General features: G+C 49.4%; 1 protein-coding gene across 1 annotated transcript in view; it reads left to right on the top strand.

The window, feature by feature from the left end:
• The first annotated feature begins 804 nt into the window (after nt 1-804).
• LOC120811873 (cadherin-12) overlaps nt 805-12,637 on the top strand; it is a 70,501-nt gene continuing 58,668 nt past the window's right edge. Inside the window, exon 1 of the mRNA XM_040167583.2 lies at nt 805-1,196. The gene's annotated coding sequence lies outside the window, so the exon portion shown is untranslated. The remainder of the gene's footprint in view (nt 1,197-12,637) is intronic.

The raw sequence follows: 12,637 nt of genomic DNA, 5'->3' as shown, positions 1-12,637 counted from the left end.
TCCATTTAATCAATATTGCCAAGGTCAAAAGTCTCCCTAATTTAACAGAAAACTTAACTTGTTGACTTTATTCCCAACCTCTTGTAAATCCATCATACCACCACGTTGGAGAGCATGAGGGGCCTCCAAGGTCACCACATAGAATAATAAATAGATGCATGAATGCACACCCACTGCCATTCAAACATATGCTGTTTATAACTTTAAGACTTTAACTAAACTGGAAGTAAAACAGCAGCAAACAGAACTTGCTGTTGGCCTAAACCAGCCTCCAGTGACTTTCTGCCATCGGGTACCTACTTATGCAAATGAGCATATCACATTTGCATAAATGGTGGCGATGAGAACATTGACTTTCGAGTTGCATTTAGCAGTGTTTACCACTAACGGGACAAGTCCATCTACAATCAGTCCTCTTCCCATTGATCGGCCATCGATGACTCAGATGTCAGTCAAACAATGGACCCCCCCCCCCCCCCCCCCCCCTCCGCCCGAGACAGGATGCATCCGCAAGATTATTTCCAAATACACTGTATAAATATATATACATATATATATATGATACATATATACTGCAGTGACCCCCCCCCCGTCTCCGAGAAGTTCCCTCATGTCAGTTGGGACACGCGCTCCGGACAATAGAAGTGTCCCTCCGATTAGAACCTCCCCGGTGACGTGGTGGGGGATGGAGGGGGGGCGGGGGTGTTACTTACTAGTTGGCTCTAATCTCTGTGATGATGAAGATCCCCCATGTGCTCGGGGGACCTAACAAGGGGGGCGGGGGGGGGCTGCGCTACTGACAATAACGCCAATGCAATCAGCGCTCACACACACCCTCACCCATCCCTCCCTCCCTCTCTCTCTTTTCCTTCACACACACGCGCTTCTTTCTCTCACTTCAGCGCTCTCTCTCCCTCCCCTCCCTCCATCTCTATCCGTCGTCATTCCGCAGCCGCACCGCCGCGCTCCACTTTGGTAACGGCTTCCCGCGCATCCGCCAGCTTTTCCCGCAGAGCCTGTCGTCCCTCCCGCCAAGAGTCGCACGGCGCCGGCGTTCCAGCGTGTACTCCGGAGAGCGGGACGATGAGAGGAGGGCAGGGTGGGAGCGGGAACTAAGAGGACAGGACTACAGGACAGTTCGATTCAGGGGACCACTGGGATTAAACCGGCTACCCGTCTCGGCTTCCCTCCAAGAGGTGAGTGTGTCTTCTCCCCCGTCCCCCCGGCTGCTCTCGCTGTGCGCAGGTGATCAGCGCCAGGCGCCTCGTTCCAATCGGCTCAAACGGCACCTCTGCCTCTGCGGCCACAGTTGAGACACTTCTCTCAAACACCCTGCGAGGAGGGATGAAAAGGTTGTCTTGGGGAGTTGGGGAGAGAATCCAGGGTGCCGGCGTCTTCAGTGGCTCGTGTCACGGCTCGTGTCAATGGAAGCAGGTTGTTTGGCGCGTCAGGCGGCTCTCCTGGCCTCATGAGTTGTGTTAGTTCATTGACATGCGAAAAGCCTGTGGTTCTTTTGAACTGTGTGTTTGGACACTGATTACCAACGCGACCCGGCAGCCATCTGCTTCTGGCTGCCGGTAAATGAGACACCGAACCGCAAACCCGCTGAACCGCATTCCTGTTCCACTTTGAAATGACGTTTTGGTCCACAAGTAGCGGCGTGCGCGCGGTGCGGCGCTCTGCCGAGACGGAGGGTCCGTCGGCCCAGTGGCAGGCATGAGATTAAGCCTTTTTGTTTGCACACAGGGTCTATCTGCAGCATTATTAGTGCCACTCCAGTGGCGGGGAAAGGGATTAGAGAGCACAATCTCAGAGGATTGCAAAGAGGCTCGACGGCATCTGATTTGCTGAGAAACACGGGATCACAGATGCAACCTTGCCCTCGTTCAGGCGGCAGCAGATGCTCCTTTTCGGACGAGGCAGAGAAGGAATTATGACGAGCCCCCGGAGCGACACCGAGCTTCATCTGGCGTGCGACTTACACATCGGACTGTTGCATCGGCAGTCCCACTGGAAGTTGTTAAAACGTCAACTTTGCGTGGCTTCAAGCGCTCTCGGCTCGGGTTATCCGGAGTGCTGCCAGGCGGCCGCGTGGACGCAGGCGCGCTCAATCCAATCACTCCCGTCGCTTTAAACTAGTTCTAGGAGCGATGTGTGTCGCCGGCATTACATCAGAAATAAAAGGAGATTACCCGCTCACCACTGTCAGCCTGCGTGGAACAGTATTTCAGTCTGGCTGAACAAATGCCCTTTCAAAGCCAACCCCATCTTCACTTACAGATTAGATAAAAAAAAAAAAAGAAAAGCTCCACCCGTCCAGAACCTTGAGCACATCTAATGCAGCTCACTTCAGAGTCGTCTTATCAGCATTCGGCTGAGAAACACCTGCTTTGGAATAATCAAATCACGCTGCGAGGCGTCCACCTCCAGAGAGAGGAGAGGGGCCGGACGCCGCGAGTACACAGAGGCTACTGTGCGGGGGGGGGGATGAGCATTCAGGACACGCCGCCACCGACCACTCAGGTATCAGAGCGCCATTTCAGGGGATAAAGCAAGAGACACGCAATACACTGGTGCTCTATCAGGGGACGGCAGCGACAGCGGCGGGCTGGAAGACCAGTCGGCGCCAAAGGGAAGTCAACCTGTGTTTGTGTCGGAGATAATGTCCGCTTTCCTTTGTCTGCCGACTCTGGAAACATTCAAACTTGCTCCATGTCGATACATCAGAGCTTCTTGCATCACAATGATTTCAGCACGTGAGGTTTCAGACCAAACTGTGGACAGAAGAAGACATTAGCACTTTGGTGAAAGAGACAGCAAAGATGTTTTACATTTCTTTCACACAAGCTCGTACCTTGTTACGCGTTACAGTGTGCGGTTCCCCATCGTCTGAGTCATCGGCTCATTGTTAGAGAGTCAGAAAGGGCTCAAACTGATCATTTGTCCCGAGCCCCATACACATATCAATGCATATTTATCTATACAGATATCTGCCACTGAAAGAGTGAGTGCTCCGTGCTTAGTAACAGCCGCGTCCACCGAGCTGTCTCGGCTGCCTCCATCTCCCCGCGCGTGATTGGGCCGCGCTGTTATTTATGGAGAGTCTGCGGCCTTTTAGCGTTTAAGCGATCAGTCATCTGGATATGCCACCTATCTCCAGCCTTTGGCTTTAAAAGAATCAATACTTGAGATTATTTGGAGTCTCCAGACTCGCCTTACCTTCGGCTCTTCAATCTCCGCCCCCCACTCGGTGGAACCACTTTAACATCATTCCGCTCCAGGTCAAGTGTGTCCGAGTGTGCGTGAATGTGTGTGTGTGTGTGTGTGTGTGTGTGCATTTCTGCAGCACCACAGGACGCAATAAGCCAACTATCAGAAAGTGGCCCGGCGCAGTTTAAAGCATCTGAATGCTAATCAGAAAGTGGATTTGGTTTCTTCCGTCTGCACTCTAAAGACCAATCTGGGAGGGAATTATTCTACTTGTATGAACGTGCTCGCGTGTCAGGCAGCAATTTTCCCCCACGGCGAGAAAAGCGCTGTGCCGAGCCCCCCGAGACCCCCCCCCCCCGCGGACCTTTGAGACACAAGGCTCTCCCGGGCTCTCAGACAATCATCCGCAAGCGCCCTAAACATCTTGAATTAAAGTGGTACAGTGATGAATGACTCTCGGTCTGCAGGAGATATTGGGCACGCTTCCGCTCTGAGCGATGGCTGACTCCTCGTCAATCCCGCCGCGCAATTATTTATATAGATTTGTCTCCGTTTGGCAGCTTTTTTTGGACCAGTTGTTACTTTGTGTCCTCGGTGAAAAAAAAAAAGTCTGATTTCTGCAGCCTTGTGATGCTCTTTTCCTCTTTTCCTCTGGAAAGCAAACACATCCGTCCTTCCCTGTGGTTCCGCGTGTTGTTTGAAGTAGTAGCGAAAACAGAAGTGGGAAAAAAAAAAAATGCGTTTCCCGGAAAGCACCGTTTGAGGACACATCGTCTTTGGCCGATGATCATGTGAAAGGAGGGAGTCTGAACATCGATCCTCGCTCGTATCCGAGCACCACCGAGGCTTATCTCCGGACGGCCACATTTGAAGAGGTCAAGGGGGAAAAATCGCAACTCCATTGATATAATTAAGCTGCTTTTTCTTCGCCGCTCCACTTGAATGCAGTATCACACACTATGGTGGGGAAAACGTAGGTTGTCTGGTCACAATACTTTGTGAACTCTCTCCCGTATGCCTTCTGAAAAAAAAAGAGCGAGAGACGCTGTGGGTCTTTTGTGCTTCATGAATACCATTGTGCCATAACTCTGAGAAATCCACCAGCCAGCACCAGTTGTGTTCGTGGAAATCTCAGGAGGCAGGCGTGGATGAGGGGGACTGTTTCCCTGCCAATGCCTTTACCCGACTCAGAAAGTCCTCCTTTGTTGCGTCTCCGCAGCTTTTTCCTCGCTTGCCAGCAGCAGGAATACCCGGTAATTAGCGGGTTGTTTTACGCGGCCCCTCCTTCTTTGGCATCCGCGATGCAGCGTTTTTCAGCGCGACACCTTTTAATCATCCCGATCCGAGCCAGACAATAAACAGTCGTCTCGGGCCGGCCCCTCGACTCGGGGATCTTAAACGCAACCTGCGCGGCCCCCCGGTGGCAACTTGGGAAAGATTTGCTGTCACACAGGTGAATGACTATTAGTTTACTGACCCTAGAGGTGCAGGGAGATTGTAATGATTTCTGGAGAGGGTGCTGGGGGGGGGGCTTTCATTATAGGGACTGAGCGGCGCTGGAGACTCCTGCAGTGAGCGGGAGCCACAAATAGATGTGGAATACAGCGTTCTGGTGAATTGATTCAATATTGCTTAGGACTCCGCGGCCATCAGCATACCTTTGTTTTATTTAAAGGTAATGGCTTCGAGGCATCAATAAAAGCCGTACGTGTTTATTCTTTCCCCTGAGTTGGGGTGCGAGATGAAAAGAAAGTCCTTTGTTTAAATCTGCGCGTTTTATGAGATAAGACGCAGAACTAGTCATGGATGAAGGCGTTACGGCGACTTGTTTGGACCAATTAACGCCCCAAAAATAAAAAAGTTGTTTGCTAAATCAATAAAAACACAATCCAAATTCTATTTTTGATAAAAATAATTGCTGTAATTATTTTCAGACTACCTCACGAGTCACAATAACAGTAGATAATAATGATGTTTTGGACGGTTTTGTTAGAAATAGTCTGATGAAAAAGGTTTGAAAAACAAAAAGGTAAAGCCGAGCCCATGTGAGAATATGTATGAAACTAGTGGCGTTTATGTGTGACAGCATCCCCCTCCTGCCCCTCTGAAATTAATTCCCTCCTCTACTGTATGACACATCCCATTCTCACTTTTATTCATCCACGTCTGAACTCATCTTCATTTCATTAAACGAAAATGTGCTCCTTAAATCACAGCTTTCTGCAGAGCAGCAGACCCCCCCCCGGCCCCCCTGTGAAGTACCTCTCAGCAAGTAGACACACTCAAGCGAGTTCCCTCCCCAGCATATAGATGACTTCCAATGGAACCTGAGCATTGCATCTATTGTTTATTTCCCATCTGTTCAGTGAATCCATCACAGATTCTGACAGCGAGTGGACGCATTATTTCAGTGTCTGATGCCGCGGCGCACGCCGTGGAACGTAAGCGGCTCCAAGAATTCATTTGAAGAACAAAAGTAACATAACCGTACACACGTCGGGAAAATGCTCCGTCTATCTGAGGCGTAATTCGGAGGCTTGCTGAAGTTTCATTTAAAAATATTTACCCACGGAGGTCGCTCCCTCTGGTCTCTCCTCCTCTAAACGTTACCATGGCACGGAGGGCAATGACATCATAACTTCGAGGACCAGAACAGAGGCGGTGCAGCAGTGCGGGAGGAGGGCAGCCGACTGCGGGAAGCACAGCGGGGCGAGACATTTCAACCGGTGTGTTAATGGTAATGATTTCCATTGTACTAAACGCTGAGCCTGCCAGTCATGTTCACTAGTGCAATAGACTTGTGTTAATGTAACGCAACTTAATCAATAGCGAAGAGGCGAAGGTGTTTCTAAACTAATGAAAAACAACACAATGTGAACTGTGACTCCAGACTGTGGACTCAGATGAGAGGGAAAGGACAAAGAAACACTTCCCTCTGTATCCATCCAGGCTTATCTTCCAACAAATAGCCCGGGAGAATACGTCATTGAGGAGATATTGGGCACATTGTCATCTGCTTTAGTTCACTCTTCACAAGAGTCCCAATTTAAAATGAAATTACCCTCCCGGTGCACCTAAATCATTGTGAATCTTAAGGACATCTCTTTGTGCGCCGGCGTTTTTTTCCTCAACAGCTTAGCGTTCCCAACGGGCTCGGCCCCCGCGCCTTATATAAACCGTGAACCTGGGGAGTGATAAAGCATTACACTCCCACCAATAAATAGAATAAGAAATCATCCTGACAGACCCCAGATCGTGGCCCGGGTGAGTCTTCTTATGAGCGAGACGTCCTCAAGGTCACCGCGATCGTACTTTCCCCGCTGTGCGCAGTGCCTGTGATGAATAGAACACAGTGTAAGCTGGTGGGGGGCGAGGGGGGGTTATATATCGTGTTTACCTGTAATGAGAGACTACCGTGTTCCTTAGTGGCGACTGAGAATGAAGAGCAAAGAGCCGAGTGTCTTTTCATTTATTTAACGAGGCTTCAAAACAAGTGGGTTGATTCAAATTCCCCTCAGAAAAACACATTTCAGCCAATGATTACATCTAAAACGTCATTTTCTGCAACATGTCAAGCGATCGGCATCCGTGGTCACATGACCAAGTAGGACGCAGTCACGTGAGCGTTATTGGATGGGCGCAGGAAAGTGGCGCGCTGGACACGGGTACGCCGGCTCGGGTCGTTTCCGGGCGTTACCTTCAGAGTAGATTTCTTCCCTCTTGAAAGGGAGCCACGGGTCGGCGCTGGAGAATCCAAATAAAGCATTGCCAAAACGCATTGCCGGAGACCGCAAATGTGTTTCTAGTGCGTTTCAAAGAGAACAACGGGGAGAGGGCTGCTTTTCAAAAATGCGAGGATTGGAATGGAGAGGGTCCGCGGCTCTGACAATCCAACGCTGCAACAAACACAGCGAAATGTGGCAGAAGTAGAAGAAGAAAACCGGTGTGACGGGTTCCAGGCCCCTGGTGTGGAACTTCACAAGGCCACGAAACCAACGTGCTAAAGATGTGCTCAAGATCTGCTTGTTGTTGGTGCCTCCTTTTCTCATTCTTTCATCCATTCCGCTGAGCATCGATGGGGGAGGAAGGGGAAGGGGGGGGGATCTCAGCGAGCACTACGGCCGTGAAGCCACAGATATCCCCACCTCGACCCCCCATCAAGCAGCCTCAGCGTATTCTTTACTCTCGGGACCCGACCGCAAGCGAACCTCCCCGATGTGGGCGGAGCCACGAGTCAGGGGAAGGCTCGTGGCTCCGTGTCCGACCGCCGCGACCCGGGCCTGCTGAGTTTGTTTTTTTTGTCTGATGAGCCCCGCGTCCTTTGACTCCGTTGTGCAGCAACAACGTGGCCGGTCGCCCTCGTGCGAGCGAGGCCTCCGGCATCCCGTCGGCTACGCAATCCACCGGACTGACACATCCATCACATTTCATATATGGAGCCATAAATCACTCGGGTTACATCTTGGGAAACATCTTAACTTGAAATTGGATAAGTTTGGGATTTAATAACTTTCTGTGACATAACCGTTGTGTTGTTATTAAAAATGGATGAAGGGGCCGTTGCTTGGGTGAATTACCGTTTGTGTGGGAGCTCGGAGCTGCTGAGGACGGACGAGCAACAGTTAGTAATTTTGGTAAAAATGGACCCGCGTCACATATGGTGAAATTACAACCAGCCACTGTGAACTGAATGAATTAAATGAACACCTCCAAGAACTAGAATTGGAAAACAGATGTTTTTTGCGCGAATGGTGATTGCCTCCCAATTTGTTAATGCATGTGGCAGCGTGACATTTAGAGATACAAATCACGTGTAAAGCTGTTTAAAAAGTGAATAACTGGGACATGTGACTCACACTCGGATGGTCTGGTATCTTTTCATACGAGCATGAATTACATAATTAGCAGTTGCTCTGGGGAAATCTGGCTTTGAGGCTGGAGGCTGCTGGAAGAAGAGAAGCGGCGTCGTGTCGTCACAGACAGATGATGTCTCACAGCAGCTGCTCATCAAACCTTAATCAATTTCTGCCCCGCTCACTTTAGAAAATCTGCGTAAAGACTTTTTTTTTTTCCCCCCTACTCATCAGCCGACTCACACTGAGAGAGGAAACATTCAAGATTCTATCCCCCATTAGCATTTCAACATGAACATTTGGTGAGCTCTGACTGTTCTCGTCGCTCTCGTCATTAATCTCACAAACCTCGAGCGTCACAAGCATGTGAGCTGAGCGTTTCAATGCTGCATCATAAAAAACACCAAAATCAAATATCATTCAGCTTGAATCAAGAGGGATTGAAGTGAGATTATTGCAATCAATATTAACCCTCCTGAAGTGAAGGATGAAAAGGACCCATTTCATCACCTTTGCATAATTTACATTGTCTACAACAAAGGGAAAGAAAAGCGGGAAAACCCTCCGTAGACTACTTATATTCCCTCAGCTCACAGAATGATGGATAAACAACTTACATTTATTTTCTGGGGATGATTTTCAGGAGTTTTGCGTGATCTCCAGTTTAAAAACATCGCAATCGCTTTTCAAAGTTGCAAACTGGGACTGAATAATGTAGAGGTGAAAAAAAAAAAAGATGCGGTATGTGAAGTTATTCATAAGCCTTTTTCTTAAAGCCATTGTCAGCATTAGACCATCTATTCAATATTTCAATACAGCGTGCAAAGAATAAAGGAGAAATGGAAGGACAGCGAGCTAGAAGCTTCCCTCTGTGGGACCTTTACGACCAGCATTGTTGCCACGCCGACCAAAGATTCTCAGTCACATCTGGAGTACGGAAAATGCCATATGACAGAGATGTTTCCAGCCCATAATATTATAATTCCAAGAAGTGAATCATTGTGCTGGTTAAATAAGTTTCTATTGTCAGACATCTCTTCAACCATGACGCATTTCAAACCGTGGCTGTGGAAACAAAGTGGTACTCCTCCACATGTATGTCACCCCACCCACCCCGTCCCCTCCACCCTTTCCCCCCAGTTTTGTATGCTGCACCATCAGGCCACCTTGACCCAGAGAGACAGAGCCGTCGCAGAAAAGACCACTTCTTAATCTAGGATATTGCTTTCTCATTATGGCCTCTCTCCCTCTGGCCACTTGCGCGATAACAGTCTGATTAAGGCAGTTATGTCGCTTGGGAGCCTGAGAGACAGAGACCCCCCCCCCCCCCCCCCCCCCTTTAATATCACCTGGCTGACTGATTACAGCCGAGCTGCTTGAGGCTAACGAGGTCGAACGGTGATGCTTTATTAGGAATGCTGACTGGCCGCTTCGTGCCGACGAGGCCGTCACAATTCACCAAGAATCAATAGGAAATGCTAAAACATTTTGCAACACACCACAATGCACAACCACTCACTGGCGATTCATTATTCATGGTGACCGCTGAGACGGCCATCTACTTTATTTGTTCGATTCCACCGGGTAGAAAAAGCCACGGCTAATTATGAACGCTAAAGGCTGTTTTGATAATCGATTAACCCGTTTAACTATTTTTTTTAGGGATCAAATTAAGGTCCCTTTCTTCTTTTCTAGTTTATTTACTCTACAACTGATCTTCTTGGAGGTGTGTGACATTTTCTAGCCAAGAAGCAATCGATATAGGAGGGAATAATTGGCAGATTAATCAAAGTAAGCGTCAGCTGCCTTTTCACAGTTACACATCATCAAATCCACTGAACCGAACTGTTCTATGTGCAGTACGGGAAAACCGGCAGTGCTCTTCGGTGAGATAACAGGCGGGCGTCCCTTCAAGGATGCTTTGATTAAACTCGCCGGCAATACTGCCGGTGTCCCTTCAATTAAGTGCTGAAAAACACTGGGCTTGCAGCCACTTTCTGGATGCGTTTGAGGTGAGACCGCTCCGCTTTCACAGCGAGGCCCCGTTGAGGCTCCATTAGATTACGAGCCATACGAGATGGGGACTAGACGGCCTGACAGAGGGGGATCTCAGGGAGGCCCGGAAGCCGCGGCGGTCCGACTGCGTTCAGAGACGGCAACGCTCTCAAAGGGAGAGCCCCCCCCCCCCCCGCACAATTAATGAAGTGCAGGTGCTCACTTACTTTAGATATCGGTTGGACATTTTCCGACACTCCGGTTCCCCGCATGCACGGAAAAGGAGCTTCCCGTTCAATTGAAAGAGCATCACGCCGGGCTGCCGCGACGCTCCCAGGCAGCCTGGCGCCTCGTACCGCCGCCGCCAGTAATCACATGCCAGAGGACAGCAGGCAAACAAATGAGATCACAACCGTTCCAACACCATATTCCCACGAGCAGCCGCCTCAAAGTCAGCGGCTCCCAAAAGGCCCCACAAGTCACGGTCCACCTTTTTTTCTTTTTCGCCGCCATTCACCTGTGAGTTACGGACGGCGGCGGCGGCGGCTGCACACATCGAGCTGAGGAAGATGAGACGCGGTTCGGGGGAGCGCGCTGTGGTCGGCGAGGGCCGCCTGCGGCGACATCCTCAAGCACGTCCCCTCCTCTTCAACCGCCTTTTATTAATTAGATGATTACACCCGACGTCCGGCGCTCTGCAGCTCGCATAATGGCCCATTAGTGGGAGACGATATGATCGGACCACTGACTTCGTGAAAAGTCGATGTTTGCTTTCTTTGTTCGCCCGGTCCTCGTGCATTAGCGCCCGAGCCGCAGCGATACTGTCAAACTCTCAGACGGACCTGCACGTGCGCGTTGATGACCGTGCCCATTAAGGTGGCGCGCACACACGTGGCCAGCAGAGATCCATTAGCATAAGCAATGTGACGCTCGTAGCCATACATCAGCGAGTCGCAGCCCTAATGCCTTTTGAGGTTGTCTTTGCCCCGATAATGAGGCTCAGCTTAATGTGCCTCTGTGCGCCTAATAACCCAGAACGACACGGAAAATGTTTGCTTTTTTTTGTCTCTGTGTTTCTGGTTTGATTTTACAGCACAGTTGAGCGGAAAATGGACAACACGCGGGACAAAATGAAGGAGACGGTAGAAAGGAAGCGGGGCTGGAGCCGGTCGCGGTCGGCTGGAGGCCCCCGGCGCGGGAGTTCAACTGCGTCATTTTAGGTTCAGCGACTGGGCAAAATCTGGACCTAATTTAATGAAATTAGAGTGTGGAAGGTGTTCACTTCAAGGACGTCACTCAAGTAGAGGAGGAACCGGCTCTGCCCTCCTGCCGAAGGGATGCTCTTCATCTCAAGCTTCCACATGACATTTTCGCATTTATTTTGAAATGACGTCCTGTCTTGCTATAATTTATGTCTTTTGTCTGATTTGAACGCCTCTGTGCATTCAGATGAGACATAACACATGAGTGAATGTTAGCGAGCAGAAGCACGACTCAAGCCAAGTCGAGCCAAAGTTCGTGTGTCTGCTGAGATTTTCAAGCGTGTTGCTTCAACCAGCTCCGCCTGTTGTGCCATTTCTAGCATGTGCTTCTTTGCACCGTGCTCAACATGACTTGGCTACTCTGCAGAGTAACAGCCGGGCGAACAGATCTCATACGGTCATAAGTGTCATAGTAATATTAAATTAAGATGAAAAACACACACCAAACCTTATCTCTTCTATTTTGTCTATTTATTGGCCAAAAAGAGCTGTGCAGTGTGTAAAAAAAAAGCTCATAGTTTGTAGAGTAAATTCAAATGTGCAAAGCATATTTCTTGACAGCCTCCTCTGATAGTGTGAACACACAAGCAGCCCCCTGAAAGGCAAAGTAGGGCTGATTAATAGAAGCACACTGCTGAAACACACAAACGAAACGGAGAGCAATGCAGCAGACACCCGGTGGTCCCCAACATTCATTCTGCAGCAGAGCACCGCTGAGAGATGCGCGGGGGGGAGGCCGGGGGGGGGTTAGTATAGCAGTGTCAGCGGCAGCTACAAAGAGGCCCGGGGGTTTGTGTTTTCAGCTGAGCTAGTCACGAGAATCACGCTTCAAACTGATCCGAGATGCCATTTTTCTTTTATTGTTTCATGGAAGTGATGTGATGTCGCCTCCCTTTTAACTTTTTCCTTAACTGCTTGATGGAAACTTGGTCATTTGTAACTTTTGGAGGCAATTTGGCCGCGTGGGTTCAGATTAATTCGGGCATGCGGCCAGCAGTCAAAATGTTGTTTTAATGAACACTCCACTCGTGGCATCAGCCCCTTTGAAAGAAGTGTTTTCTTTCTCAAAGAGCCGCTGACACACTTAGACGTGGTGTTACTGAGCTGTAAACCAAATGATGCGACTGCTCTGTGGTGAAACATGACAATGCTCGTGCAATATTGACTTCTCGTTTAATTAATTACACAGAAGAACTTAAAAAACTTTCCCCGTCGGGCCGGTGCTTTTATTTTTCTTTCATATGAAAGCTCTCTCATGGTAATGCATGATAATGAGCCGCTACCTCTACTCCCTGTCTTTAGGTACAATCTTGGGCA

Source organism: Gasterosteus aculeatus, chromosome 21, assembly GCF_964276395.1.
Source record: "Gasterosteus aculeatus chromosome 21, fGasAcu3.hap1.1, whole genome shotgun sequence".
Classification (NCBI taxonomy): domain Eukaryota; kingdom Metazoa; phylum Chordata; class Actinopteri; order Perciformes; family Gasterosteidae; genus Gasterosteus; species Gasterosteus aculeatus.
The sequence above is the reverse complement of the archived record's forward strand: the minus strand, read 5'-3'. Positions and strand labels throughout refer to the sequence as shown.